We start from the raw sequence: 16,151 nt of genomic DNA on the forward strand, positions 1-16,151 counted from the left end.
AAAAGTCCCACTCTGGGGTCCAGTGAAGTGCCAAGTTACACTGATCTAGTTAAAGAGAAGCCATAAAAGGCTTTGGAAGATTTTACAATTTATAATACTTAAGTTAAACCAAGAAGAGTGCTTTTGGGAACACCAACACATAAACAAAGGATTCACAAGTGTTCTCTATAGGTTCTGAGCCCCCTCCGATCCTGAACTTGCACAGAAAATTTGGAGACAGGCTTAGATTGGTGTACTCTCTTTGGCCTGGGGTTAATGGGGAAAGTATGGTTGTCTTTTTCTGGCTGCAACACCCCTCTGACTCTGTAACACTTGCCAGACTCAGCCTGGAAACTACACAAAATATTCAGGAATTGTCCTGTCCTGTTAAGATGGCCCATGGTGACTGATCCATACATGATTGCTCAAATTGAAGAACAGTTTGTATTTTCTATATGCTTCCGCATTACTACCAATTCCATACTTGATAACCCATTCTGAATTGTTATTTTCAAATGCACACACATCTCCCAATAACAGTATGCTAGAGAATGTTATGTGCAGGCAGCCATAATGAAGGATGACCTCAGCAATATATACAGTCAGCTGACACTAGAAACCATGACTAATATTGAAAGCAGTAGTCAAAAATGGCCCTGGGGCTTCCCTGGTGGCGCAGTGGTTGAGAGTCTGCCTGCCGAAGCAGGGGACGCGGGTTCGTGCCCTGGTCCGGGAAGATCCCACATGCTGCGGAGCAGCTGGACCCGTGAGCCATGGCCGCTGAGCCTGCATGTCCAGAGCCTGTGCTCCGCAATGGGAGAGGCCACAACAGTGAGAGGCCCGTGTACCGCAAAAAAAAAAAAATGGCCCTGGAATATAGAAGGGCTCCAATGAGTAGTTATTTGAAGAAGACTTTTCATGACATGAAGAATGGCATTTTCAAAACCAAGTTACAGACTGAATCAGGTTGGAAAATGTAAAAACATTCCATTTGTCCAGGTGCTCCTAGAGATTTTCAGCAATATTTTAGCAGTAAACAGTGAGTCTATTACTAAGGTCACGTGGTCTGCTGGTTAATTTTTATTTAAAATGAGTGACATTATTGATAATCATCCACATCTCTGAAATGGGCTCTTAAGTCCTGCTGAATGGAAGCTTGACTATGGAGATCTTTTAGAAAAATGCCAGCAGTTATTTGTAATATTTACAAGAACATCAGGGTGGAGAGAGCAATAATAATAGCCATGGCCAACCGCATCATCTCTTAGGAGTGGGTCTGCCCACATTCAGCCTTGGACACTGAGGTAAGCTGATGGAGGACATGGTTCAAAATGAAGATTTTTTCAGAACTATGAAGAGGAGAGACACAAATTTGCATAGTGTAGTTTTAAAATGATTTGCCTTAGTGCTCCACTATCTTTTGTAGCTTTTGCACCCTAAATTCAATTTGTAACTTTCTTACCAAATGTGGCCTTGAATTGGAGCTTTCAGATGAAATTGAAGTATTATACTTTAACTTCTTTTAGGTTAACTTCCTGTGATGGTTAATTTTATGTGTCAACTTGATTGAGCCATGGGTGACCAGATTTTCAGTTAAACATTATTCTGGGCATTTCTGTGAGGGTGTTTTTGGATGAGATTAATGTTAAATCAGTAAACTGAGTAAAACAGATAGCCCACCCTAATGTGAGTGGTCTTCATCCACTCGGTTGAAGGCCTGAATAGAACAAGAAGTCTGACCCTCTCTCGAGTAAAACAGAATTGCGCTTGCCTTACAGCTCTCAAACTGGAACGCTGGCTTTTTCCTGTATTTGCACTCAAACTGAAACATCGGCTTTTTCCTGTATTTGCACTCAAACTGAAACATCAGCTCTTCCTGGGTCATGAACCTGATGGACTTCAGACTAGAACTATGCCATCAGCTCTCCTGGTTCTCACGTCTTCAGACTCAAATTGGAACTATGCTTTTGGGTCTTCTGGGCCTTGAGCTTGATAACTTACCTTGCGGATCTTGGGACTTGTCAGCCTCCATAATCACGTGAGCCAAATAAAACATATATCTTTATGTTTATTAGGTATACATATAGAGACATATCTATCTATATGTATATCTAATAGAGATAAATAGATGATAGATAGATAGATAGATAGATAGATAGATAGATATCACCTATTGGCTCTGTTTCTCTGGAGAACCCTGACTAATACACTTCCCAATTGCCTTTTAAGCCATGCTTATCCTCTTATCTTTCCCTTCAGTCCACAGGAAGAGGTGTCCCTGTTTTCCTAAGCTCAAACCCTCTGTTTAGAATATATCTCTTTAACATCTCCAACTTCTCCTTCTCCATTGACTCTTTTCCATATGGCTGCAGTCATATATAGGTCTTTCTTATCTAAACAAAAACGATTGCTTGAGTCTTCCCCCTCACACTCCACCCACTTGCCACCCTATCTCAGCTAGCTCCCCACCAACGCCCCTCTTTTTCATTGCTAAATTTCACACGAAGTTGTGCGTATCTGTGCCTTCAATGCTTCACTGACCACACAATATTTAATACCCTGTAATCAGGCTTCTGTCCATATCAAGCAAAAGGGATTTTTCAGGAAGTTTTCTAATCATCAATTTACTAATCTGGATTCTGTGGACAGAGGTCAACTTGTAGCAGACTGAGCATCATATGGACAGTGAGGAATTGGAGACAGAAATGGACTATTCTCTTGAAAACGTTGGACAACAAGGAGAGGAGAAAGAGGGCGTGGAGTCTAGGGGGGTGATACCAAGTTGGAAGGAAGCCTGTTTGTTTCAATGGAAAAAAATTAGTAATTCTGCAGAGAAAACACAAGAGAGGGGATAATTGATAGAGCAAGAGCTAGGAGGAGTTGAAAAGGAGGGAACCATTTCAAAAACCCTTGAGAAATGACTGTTTTATAAACACAGAGTCAACAAATTAATGGTACCTGTAGTATGTATCGCTGTTCCTTCAACTGGAATACTACCTGATCTTCCTAGCCATGTCATCATGGAAATAAGGGAATCTTAGATTCTGCTGCAAGAATTTTGGGAGAACTTGAACACCAAATCGCCATAGAAATAAGGCTTCAAATCCTGACTAGGTGTGGTTAAAAAAGCAGTATTACTCTCTTCAGCTATACTTTTTTTTTAAGCTTTTGTTATCCAGGCTGGAGATCAAACTACCATTTATGACATTGTTTCTATGGGGAAATTTTCTCTCTCTCTCTCTCTCTCTCTCTCTCTCTCTCTCACGATTCGCTAAAAGACATAGTATCCAGATTGAGAACTTCCTGTTGATAGCTTGGAGGCTGTCTACCTATTCCAATGACACCAACACTGGGGAAAAAAAAACCTTGGGAGCTCATATAGATAAACTGCATTCAAAATCATTTTCCAAACCATCCAAGAAAACCAGCCTTATTGATTTGTGGGCACACCTCAATTCAACCCAAAAGTGGCATTACTCAGCTTGTTTGGCTTTATTATTTACCACCCTTGGCTCCAAATGACTCTTAACTGTTCCCTGAAATCAATTTTCATCTTCTCAGTAGAAATGGCTTTGGCCCCTGAGGAAATTCCAAAGAATGGATCACAGGCTGTGAAGGCATTATCAAAGAGGATTTCCAAAGGTCATTTTGAACAGTGGTAGCCACTTCAGAATAAGTTTGTAAACTCCAAAGGAACAACTTTGAAGTTTTGAGAAATAATTTTGTTAAGTTATGATGTATTTGTCTGAAAATTTTTAAAAAGCATAGACTATATTTTGGAGTGTTTACTAGTTGTCTCTTCAGGGATTGATTTCTTTTCTGTCCAGCTTGATTGCAAGTGCTAAGAGCCAGGGACTACAGTTTCTTTGTAGTCATATCTGTAGCCCTATTTGGTGCCTTGGAAAGAGCTGATGTTTAAAGGATGTTTTACATTGATAGTCAATATGATGCATGTTCTCTTGAGTCTGGTACTTATTACCTAGGCATGTAAATAGTAGTAAATCTCATCTGAGCTGTTTTGAAAGAGCATAGTGTGTGTAATAGAAAAAACTTGCAAAAACTAGAAGGAACACATAGACTGGATGATGGCATAGTGGCAATGTTAGCTTTTAACATAAACCAAATGGAAGAAAATAGAGAAGATCCTAGAAGATGGAAAGATCAATCTCATTTTTTGAGCATAAGAACAGAACTACATATTGAAACTTACAACTCAGTTTGACAGTTTGGGTGTAACTCTCATTCTACAAACTCCTCTGCCTTTCTCTCTCACTCCTCAAGGTTTCCCAGATCCCCCAAATCCTATCTGGTTGACTAGCTCCACATCTAACATTTAATTCATCAGCTCTTACTTCATTTCTTTGCTGGAAATGACTCCAGATTTCAAAAACAAATTTGCTATCTTATTGTCAATTTCTGTAGTTTGTTTCTAAATTTTCCTGAATATATCCCAAAGAGGGATGTTTTCCCCAATTTATAAAAGTACACCAAAATGCAGGTTAACAAAACTAGCACCTAATGAAAAAAAATTTCACAGATTGATATTTTAATACCCAGGTCATAATTTTTAAAGACTGCAAATGAAATCTGAGTTGCTATTGAAGAGGTAAAATGAAAAATGATGATGTTGGCAAGAACAAGAGTACGAATATTCATGAAGAAGGACAAGCATATATTTCCCTAAAATATAGTGCTCTCCTTCCCAGGGGAGGCCATCTGGCCTCTTTGATTGCTAGTTAAAACCAATTAGAACAAAATGGGGATACTATGTTATTGGGTTTCACCACAAGCCTTCTGGTTTTATCCTTAATCTTATGGTTTCTTCTTAAATGTTTTCTGTTAATGGTACAAATTGAAAACAACAGCAGCAACAACTCATGTTTAAGCTGAGTACAGTCCACCAGGGCTCAAGCAAACACTTCTCATTAATATCTATAATCACTGCCTTATCCCAGAGAGGTAAAGATAATAACAAGGCCTGCTCACACATACAAACTGTTTTCTTGGCCCTTATAACAGGCAGGCAGCTAGCTAACTGCTTATTCTTCATTCATGCTGTCAGCACCTGAGGGCCTGGGAGTCTCTCAAGTGGAGTGGCAATAGTGTCAGAAACACTGATGACCCTGATTTCACACACATTTCCTCAAAGTGAGTTATGACAACACTGGAGTGAAAGAAGCTTGTATTGTTTTACCTATCTACACATTACAATCACTGGTACATAACGCCAAGTCCCTCAAAACTGTCAATTTTCTCGGTGTTTTGGTCCAAGCTTCCTCCCCTTAACTGATTACTAGTGAAGTCTGTTCTCTCCTTAGCCCAAATTTTCTTATTATTAAAATATTTTTCCCCTGGTTATAGCTCCATCAGTCAGTTCTCACTTTCTCTTGTATCTGGGCCATAGCCACTTCTTCAGATGCTCCTCCTTGTTCTGTAAATTAATTTATTCTTCTGGAGAAGGTAAAAAGAGACAGCACCTAATGACCCAAGTTTTAATCAATATATCCACTACCAAATTTGTAGCTATCATAAATTAGCTACATATACAAATAGTATAGAGTAGGGCACTGTTTCCAAAGAATGGCATGCATACTATTTGTGATATGTGAGATGATTTTAGGTGGTATATAAACTAATATTATTATGATAATAGTTACATATTTATTTTATTTTATGGGTATACACACACACACACACACACACACACACGGCTAGCATTAGAAAACTGTGATTACTCAGATTCTATTGCCTAGGATAAGACTAAGGTTTCTAAAAAGGAGGGAGTAACTTTTTAAATTAAGTAAATGACAGTATAGATGTTAACATAGATGTGGCAAAATCATGAAAGTGCTACTCAAAAGACTAAAATTTGGGAAACATTTGTGTTAGGGTTAAGAATTCTCCCATGTTTTAATGCCCTGCTCTGCCACATGTGAGCTGTGTGACTTTGGGATAGTCTTACTCATTGAGTCTCAGTTTTCTCATCCATGAAATGCACAGACTTCACGGGGATGAAAACCAAGAAAGACATAACCTTCCTCCCTGAAATAGACAGGTATATCCAGATTAGGTCTTGAGCCTTAAATGTGGTCTTTCAAGCTAGTATGAAAGGAAGGGAAACTGTAGTTATCAGACAAAACATAGCAACATCTAATAGCAGAAGCATGAGGCGGTGGGGGTGGTGTTTTGAGGGACGATAGTAGAGGTTTTGCACAATCTCCCAGGACATCAGAAGCTACTTTTTGGTAGATGTTGGAAGAATACATTGGGTTTCATAACAGACGCTTGTCTGGAATAAGAGACTGTTCTTCTAACATCCTTTGCATATCTCTGCACTTACCAAATTGGTTGAGAAGTTATATGTTTCCATGTCTGTTTCTCCCATCACCTTGGGAGCATCTTTAGGACAGCAACTATGTCTTTTCATCTTTTTTTTTCTGTTTTTTTTTACAACTTTATTGGGGTATAATTGCTTCACAATGGTGTGTTAGTTTCTGCTTTATAACAAAGTGAATCAGTTATACATATACATCTGTTCCCATATCCCTTCCCTCTTGCATCTCCCTCCCTCCCACCCTCCCTATCCCACCCCTCTAGGCGGTCACAAAGCACCGATCTGATCTCCCTGTGCTATGCGGCTGCTTCCCACTAGCTATCTACCTTACGTTTGGTATTATATATATGTCCATGCCTCTCTTTCGCTTTGTCACAGCTTACCCTTCCCCCTCCCCATATCCTCAAGTCCATTCTCAAGTAAGTCTGTGTCTTTATTCCTGTTTTACCCCTGGGTTCTTCATGACATTTTTTTTCTTAAATTTCATATATATGTGTTAGCATATGGTATTTGTCTTTCTCTTTCTGACTTACTTCACTCTGTATGACAGACTCTAAGTCCATCCACCTTATTACAAATAGCTCAATTTCATTTCTTTTTATGGCTGAGTAACATTCCATTGTATATATGTGCCACATCTTCTTTATCCATTCATCCAATAATGGACACTTAGGTTGTTTTCATCTCCATGATACTATACATAGAGAATCCTAAAGATGCTACCAGAAAACTACTAGAGCTAATCAATGAATTTGGTAAAGTAGCAGGATACAAAATTAATGCACAGACATCTCTGGCATTCCTATACACTAATGATGAAAAATCTGAAAGTGAAATCAAGAAAACACTCCCATTTACCATTGCAACAAAAAGAATAAAATATCTAGGAATAAACCTACCTAAGGCGACAAAAGACCTGTATGCACAAAATTATAAGACACTGATGAAAGAAATTAAAGATGATACAAACAGGTGGAGAGATATACCATGTTCTTGGATTGGAAGAATCAACATTGTGAAAGTGATTCTACTACCTAAAGCAATCTACAGATTCAATGCAAGCCCTATCAAACTACCACTGGCATTTTTCTCAGAACTAGAACAAAAAAATTCACAATTTGTATGGAAACACAAAAGACCCCGAATAGCCAAAGCAATCTTGAGAACAAAAAACGGAGCTGGAGGAATCAGGCTCCCTGACTTCAGACTATACTACAAAGCTACAGTAATCAAGACAGTATGGTACTGGCACAAAAACAGAAAGATAGATCAATGGAACAGGATAGAAAGCCCAGAGATAAACCCACGCACATATGGTCAACTTATCTTTGATAAAGGAGGCAGGAATGTACAGTGGAGAAAGGACAGCCTCTTCAATAAGTGGTGCTGGGAAAACTGGACAGGGACATGTAAAAGTATGAGATTAGATCACTCCCTAACACCATACACAAAAATAAGCTCAAAATGGATTAAAGACCTAAATGTAAGGCCAGACACTATCAAACTCTTAGAGGTAAACATAGGCAGAACATGCTATGTCTTTTCATCTTTGTATCCCAACACCTAGCTTAGTGTTTGACCCAATGTAATGGCTCAATAAAGGGCTATTTAACTGAAAATAACAAGGCTGATTTTGTGTTTTTAAATTTAAAACCCTTAAAACCTCGGTAACTTTATGATGTAATATGCTATGTCTTGACCCGCATATTAGTGAGAACAGAGATTTGCTACCTGTCTTTTTGGTGGCTCCAGAGTACTAGAGGAATGTCTATGTTTGTGAATGAGCCTGGATATAATGAAAATGGAAAAAATTCCTAGGTGAATATGAAGACTAGAATGGTGAACATAATGCAAAGGGAAGCCACTTGATTTCCCCCCACCAAAATAAACACTTTGAGAAATGCCAGGAATCCTTGGGTAGAGAAGAGAAAACTCTACTAGCCAAAAATGACAGACTCCACATCCCATTCTTACAATGTACTTTATTGATATGAATAAATTTCTATCAATTCCTTAATGAAATCTGGTACTTATGGCATGATGACTGAAGATATTACGTCTTCCCTCCACCCCCATCACCTGCTCTACTTTCCCTTCTGATTTAAGCTAATGAGTAAGAAGGGGGAGATAATCATTATCATTGTTAACTAACTTTGGGGAGAAAAATCAAGACTGCTGAAACATGGAACCACCTTACTCTAATCTTTATTATCAAGAACAGAAGATCTTAAAAATATCCCTGATTACTATTCTGTAATAGATGGGATATAGAAAATAGCATACTGTCCACTCATAATATCTACTAATAGATAAATGTATCTAAAGTTGAGTTATTATATTCTAATCTTGGAGTTAGGATACAATCCATCATTGTTTTCCTAGCCTTTTGACACAACCCCGATAGGTTTCCTGCCAGCTTATAAGTGCACAATTTTGAAGGGAGGAAAGAGCATCTAAGACTCCAGGAACCCTTTCAATGTCAGGTTCCTTAGAACCAGAGCCTACTAGTTTTTGAGAGCTTTAACAAGAACCAGCTAGTGATTCTGGCTTACTTGATGGATATAACTTGATTAAAATTGTATTGGGACATGGCCAATAACTTATTTCACATGGGAAATGGAAAGACCTACAATACAGTAAATAGGAAAAATAAATATTTTAGATACTGCTTATTGAACTGTGGCCAAATCGATGATCTAGAGATAAAAAGCTAGGCATTCAGCCTTCTAATTAATATTTTCTTCTTTCATAAACATATGAGCATGGATGTATTTATTTAGAAGAGATGTAATAATGAAAAAAATTGGGGAAGCACACCTACGAAAGAGTTATAATAAGGACTTTCTGGTCATTCCAGTTGTGAAACCTCTTTGATTTGGTTCTAATTTTATGCTATGGAAGGTACCAGACTATCTGTGAATAAACAAACACAAGCCCAAATTTGAGGCATCCCAATGACAATCCTCTTGTTAACTTGATGTGGTTGAAACAACATCTTTTTGATTTAAGTTGTCACCTCTGACATTTTGAAAAGTAATAAAAGGAACAGAGTGGAAGTCAATCAGCCTGGATTCTAATCCTTAGCTGTATCTTTAACTTGTTTTACCCTGTCTTTTGACCTTTTGGATACTTGTTTTTCCCATCAGTATACCAAAAACAACATCTGCTTCACAGGATGGGCTTGAAAATTAATGAGATGATGTCTGAGAAGTACTCGAATATCAGGTGTTCTGTAAATTCTAGGTACTGTTATTCAATATTAAAATTCATTACCCTTCTCAGAACCACCTAACCTGCTGCATCTGTGGTCTGATCTCAGCACACAGGTGTAAACAAGAAAATATCAAACTGGACACCATGTTCTTCTCACTTTAATAAATTATGGTCAAATTTCATTAGTAACTAGCCATATTTTTCTTCCTCAAGTTTTTTATTCAGAATGTTGAACAACTAGAGTTTATTAAGAGTGCATGGCCACCATCGATAGGTATTTTGCAAATTGGTTGTTCTTGAATGTGAATTCTTAGCAATACTAAGGGTAAAGGATTCCCACAAGTTATTTTGGGAAAGTCCACCCTTGACCAATTTTTTCTCTCTGCAGAGAAGAAGTGTGTATCTCCAAAATCCAAAAAGAATCTCTTGTAGTAACGAAAATACCATGAAGGAGTAAATATTACAGGGTTGAATTTGCAAACTAACACAATAAAGGTCATATAGATGGCCTGGTAACCTTGACCTGTACTTGACAGTACCCTGGAGGAATGTAATTTTTTGTTTTAATAAGCTGAAAACTTATGCCCTGAAATAATGACAATAATGATAAATGATTTTAAGCAGGTGCTTTTCATATATGATCTCCTTTGATACATGTTGAAAATATTTCTGGGATAAATGTTATATATCTGAAAACCAAGGCTCAGGAAGTTTTGCTAACATGCCCAAGCTCATACATTTAGTGAATGACAGATCTAATATTTAACCTAAATTATCTGATTACAAATTTGATGTATTTTCCATTATACGGTGATAATTGAATATGTAGATATTCAGAGGTCCCCCCCCCAAATCTTACAGTGAATCTGAAGCTTTTCTAATGAACCAGAATTCTATTCAAGTGGCTTTTCACTGAGGATTCCTATAGGGTTACTGAGGAAGTTACTTGCTTTGCCCTTATGAGTCTGTCTTTGATTACCTTCTTCAGAGCTAGGATTGTAGGACATTAAGGAATACAGCTTTCAAGACGGTTTCCTATTTCTATGCATAAACAGCTTTCCATCAACTCAATCACAATTGCTATCTTTGTGCTTCTCCCTCTTCTCTTTCTATTTCTTTTTCCCCCTCTGTTTTCACAAATCCTTTTGATTGTTTTTCCTCTAGGGCCCTGTCCCTTGCAAAATTTCCACTTGAAGTGTAGCTATTTCCTATAAGAAATTCCAGGATATGGACAGCCATACCGCCAAGTACCATATGCTATAGCTCCAGCAAAATGACAGAGTGTTTTCTGTTCTAACAATGTCCCTTCTGCTTAGGGAGCCCAACTCCTCCACGTATTGGTTTTTGTTTTTCAACTTTAGACCCTTAAAACACTTATCTCTCCTTTGTCAACAGACTCTTGTTTCCTCTTTTTGGTGGGGAAGAGTGTGAAGCAAGGGCTCTCAGTGGAAAAAAAGGCAGAAAGTAAGCCACTAAACTAGGGGAAAGTTGAAGGGGAAAGACTTTAAGAAAACATTCTTAGTATGGGTGCTGAAGTAGCAACAAGGGATAAATGTAGGACACAGGTGGTCAGCATGTGTTTTGAGCAAAGGCAACATCATCCAACAGACAGCAGAATTCCTTTAGAATATTGCCGTTTGCTACATAGGCTCAGAGGGCTAGAGGACAGATTTTCCTCCAGGCAATTGTTTCTACTGTGTCAGGTTGTATTACACCAAGCAAAGCTTGACTAAAATCCTGTCTGGTCTGTAACAAGACTGTATTTTAATTCCACTGCCACACCAACCAATCCCTACAAGTCTGCAATCATAACTTAGTCTGGGGAACAAAAGCACTGCCTGGCACAGTGCCTCCTGGCATACATAACCCACATCCTCCCTTATCTAAAATATCGCCTCTAAACTGACAAAGGAGCTCCCTTGTGGATATCAGCTGCTGTGTTCTTCTAGTAAAAGAGTAGAAATTCCAGGTGACTCCATTTTGGTCATCTCAGGAGCTAGAGAAGAATTACTGCTTTTTCATTTTTTTGTTATGATGTGTCTTCCAGAAGTGTAGCTTAAAAATCATAAACAGATGGCTCTGGCAGAGATGAGTCCAAGTGTTTGGCTGTTGACAAATCTCCCTAGGAAGATCTTTACTATTGATCATTATGTTAATGCCACACCTGCCCATCTGTCTCTGGACTCATATGACCCAGGGTCTGTTGCCTAAATTAGAGAGCAGAAACCCACCTTGGGTTAGCTTCTAACATACTAGCAGAGACAAAGTCTCATGGTACAAATGAGTGCTATGTAGGCACAGTCACGCATTCATTCATCATCTAACAATTATTCATTAAATGCATACCATCTGTTAGTATGTTGTTCTAGGTGTAAAGAGAGTGGCATCTGGAATTTAAACTTTTAAGTCCTCATCGAAGTCTGAGTGGACACAATCAGCGCAAGGCTGGAGATGTCATACAGTTAGTAAATCAACAAGCTTGCCTCACTACATTGAATACGAAATGACAAAAGAACCAATTAAAGACCTAGCAAGTACCAGCCAGTCTCCCTGAATAATCCTCTTCAGTGCATTCTTAGTTGTCTGCATGATTCCTTGATCATGCCTATCTGCTTGAGGGTGTTGCGGTGTGATGGTGACAGTTTGGAGAATGCTTCAGACAACAGATTTCATAGACGCAGCTGGGGAAGGTGTTCTGGCAAAAAATGGTGGACTGAGTACATGTGTTTACTTCTCTTCCATTCCATAGTTTCACTGAAATGCTAGAAAACACATTTTCAAAATAATTAAACCATAACAGGGCTAAAAAATAAGAAAGGCATCCAGCAATAGCCCAAAAGTTTGAGGACATCCTTAAAGATGTAAAGCAAATGGGATCTGATTAATGGAGGTAATAGAGGAGGGAAAACTGCAACGTAAAACTAGGTAGTTTTCTTCTGGGAGAAAAAGAGCTCCAAGAAGTGCTATGTTCAGACTCAGGAAATACAGGAGCATAAGTGGGCCACGGGGTAATTTTCAGTGTAATTAAGGAACTGCATTCAAAACTGCTAGGCCAGTAGAATTTCTTGTCCTACCCATGGCCCTCCCTGCCATTCAAGGCAAACAGTGGCTGCCAGTTTAGACCTGCCCCCAGGATTAAACCTGAAAACTGCATCTGCATTATAAAGAGAGTAAAATACCTGCCTGGAGTGGAGAGGCTCCGAAGGTGTTGGGTTTTGAAGAGAGTTTGAGGTAACTTTAGATCCCCACAACAGATAGCCATGAACCAATGATTCTCAACTCTGCTTGCATATTAGAATCACATAGGAAGGAGTCAAGTAGAAAACAACTGCTCTAAAGCAGTCATCCTAAACTCTAATGCACATGTGAACCACCTGGGGATCTTGTTAAAATGCACATTTTGATCCTGCAAGTCTGAGGTAGGGCCTGAGATTATGCATTTCTACCAAGCCCCCAGGGTCCCAAATTCCAAGGCTACTGGTAAAAGCACCACACTTTGAGTAGCAGGACCTAAAAGAATCACAAAAGACTTATCATTTCAAAACAGAATGGAAATATTAGCCAACTTGGTCAAATGAAAGTAAAGGTATAAGTTAGGAAGTGGGAAATTGTAGGAAAGCGGAGATAAATAAAAGGTGCTAATTTCATTGTCTTTCACATCTCACCTTTTAGGATCAACAGACATAGTCTAAAGTTAAAATAAGAAATAATAGACTTAATTCATTATTGAAATCTATTTTTTTAATCCTAAAAATAATATAACAAATATGGGGGAGTAGAATGGAAATAGGAAGCCATGAAAATGAGATAGAATTTTCATCTTTCAAGATAATAAAAATAATTACGTTTACTGAACACTGACTATGTCCTAAGCACTATCTAAACATCTTACTTGTATCAACTAATGTAATCTTCACAAAAACACTGTGAAGTAAGTACTACTATTATCTCTATGTTTACTGATGAGAAAATGGAGGCCCAGAGGGATTAAGGAATTTGCTCAAGGTCACAAAGCCAGGAAGTGGCAGAGCCAGGATTCAAACCCAGGCAGTCTGGCTTCAGGATCTGTGCTATTAACCGCTGAATTGAAATGAACCAATAGATGCTGTTTAAAACACCAAGAAATAGAAGCATAAACATATTGTCTAATACTAAATTGCAAACCACCTGAAGAATAAAAACCTAAGTGGGATCTTTATCTGTGGGACTCAAGGGCAACTGGGGGATAGAGATGAGGGTATTCATTTTACTTTTCATTTTAGACACTTCTGAGTTGCTTGAAAGTGTTTTGTCATGTACAAAGTTATTTAATTTTTAAAACTAGTTTAATGCTTTTTAATGAATTAGAAAAATAGGAAAGAAATACCAACATATTAATGGTAATTATTTTCTAAGTGTGGATGAGGGTAGGGATTTGTGGTCATTTTTTTCCTTTTTTCAATTCTCTGTGTTTTCTAAATTTTCTGGAGTTACTTTAATCTTCTAAGTAGTTCAACACGTTTAAAATCTCAATGTGTATGCCACGTTGTCAGAAACAGTGGTTCCTGTTACTCCATATATTGAAAACAATTGGCACAACAGAGATTGGAGGTGGTACTGTGACCCCTTTGGGACATTTTGAAAGGGAGCCTAGCTCAATGAAGAAATCATTACTTTAGAGTGGCTCTCCAAAATTAATATGGATTCTTATATGTCTTCTGATCCCTCGGTGTCTCCATTCCCTCTCACCACCCACCCCTCTGCCCAGTAGAAAAGTAAATACCTTTAATTGGTTATTTCAAGTAGCTTGTCACAGGCTATACTGTTTTACAGTCTTTTAAATATCAGAACCAATTCCGGGACATCAGAAATAGCTTCTGTCTGAGGCTTTCATGCAAACAGACCCCGGATATGCTACATTTAGCATGGCCAAGATAACAAGAAAGCTGCCTTCTAGAAAAAACGCTACAATTCCCCCATACAAGGCATGGCTTATGGACAGGTAACTCATCTTGACAGCTTTGAAGGTCTTAAATTCTTTGGATATTCCCTTATGAATACCCCCTCCTGATCCAGTTCAACACTCAGGCTAATCTGAGATCTCTTGCACTTAATTATGCAATTTGATCAGCCGAAAGAGCTGAATCTGGGAGATCTTTCAGCATCAAAATTTCTGATGGAGGTTACTCAACATAACCTAGAATCTGCAGGGGCAGACAGCTGATATTATCAGCATTCAATGGGTATGGTCCTAGAAACTCAGCTAGGAATTTCAATGTTGTCTACCTAGGTATGATACAGAGTGTATCTCCTCTTGATTTGAAAAGCAATCATCACAGAGCTGAGAATAATACAAATAGCAAAGAAATAGTCATGGAGCTAGTTGTGGTTCTTCCTGATTTCTATTACAATAAGGTTGCTTTGACAATTTATGCAGAATTCTTATATACAGGTAATACTGCTCTTGAGTTGCAAGCAAGTGACAATGTCAGTGCTATTTAACTTGTGGGGACTAAACCCAAATACGAAGAGGTAGCTGATGTTTATCCCACTATTCTAGCACATAAAGAGAAGCCAATAATTTCTTAACTTGATTTGGAAAGATTCCATATGCTGATAAACCAAGACACAATTTTTTCTCAGTAGACAATGAAGTGACTCAGAAATTATTGACTTGTGGAAGAAAAACACAGTAAAGATTGTGTTGCCCCCAGGGAGGCTTACAGATCTTGATATTTTAAGGAAGAGGACTCTCCTGTATCTCCTCTTGCTGTAGGTAGGTGGGAAGGGGTAGGGCTAATGCCACATGCCTAAGAAAGTGACACTGAAACAACAGAAGTTTTACTTTCCTGCTTCTTTTGTTTGATTTAATTAACCAAGTCTTGAAATAATGCCCTAAGATATTATTGGAATAGGTTAGCACACCTGGAATCATCAGATGCAGAGTCTTTACAAAACGCTGAACAATTCCAAAGAAGATGACAATTTAATTCACGACAGGTACTTAATTCAGAAGACCCCTTCATGAGAATACATTTATGGGTATCTGCAGTTGTATCACCTCTTGATGCTGGATTCACTTGGGCAAGGTCATTTTACTGAGACTTTCCTGCTAGCAAGAGTATCAGGGAATTGCTTGACTCCTAGAGTTAGCTACAGTGGTGGGGGTGGGAGTAAGTGCCTTGTTCACAGTGCACTCAGAGTGTCTGTAGTCTCACAAGTCATGCATTTGTAACTGTTGCAAGGACTCAACGAAATGCTCAATTTCTTGCTTTTCTAACACTTAGAGTAAAAGGCATAGTGAATTGGTGCAATAGCTAGAACTACATTGAGTAACACTGGATACTTCCTAAAAGATCCCAGATTCTTACCGAATATCTTGAGAAATCTGTTTCACAGCTTATTTCAGTTAAAGTTCTAATTTTATAAATGTCTTTGACACTGATTCACGTGGGTATGGACCAATTTCTTATCAAGAGGGCTTTACGCCACTCAGATGCTTCCCTTACAAAATATATAAAACAGTAGTTTTTAAGCATTTGATAGTGTACATGCAGGTCTCCTACACTCAAGAGAGGAAAAGCACTCAAGTTATAGTCCATATACTCCCTGGCTTTCTGCCTGTGGGCAATTTCCAAACGGTAGT

This window comes from Mesoplodon bidens (assembly GCF_964165515.1).
Source record: "Mesoplodon bidens genome assembly, chromosome: X".
In the NCBI taxonomy this organism is placed as follows: domain Eukaryota; kingdom Metazoa; phylum Chordata; class Mammalia; order Artiodactyla; family Ziphiidae; genus Mesoplodon; species Mesoplodon bidens.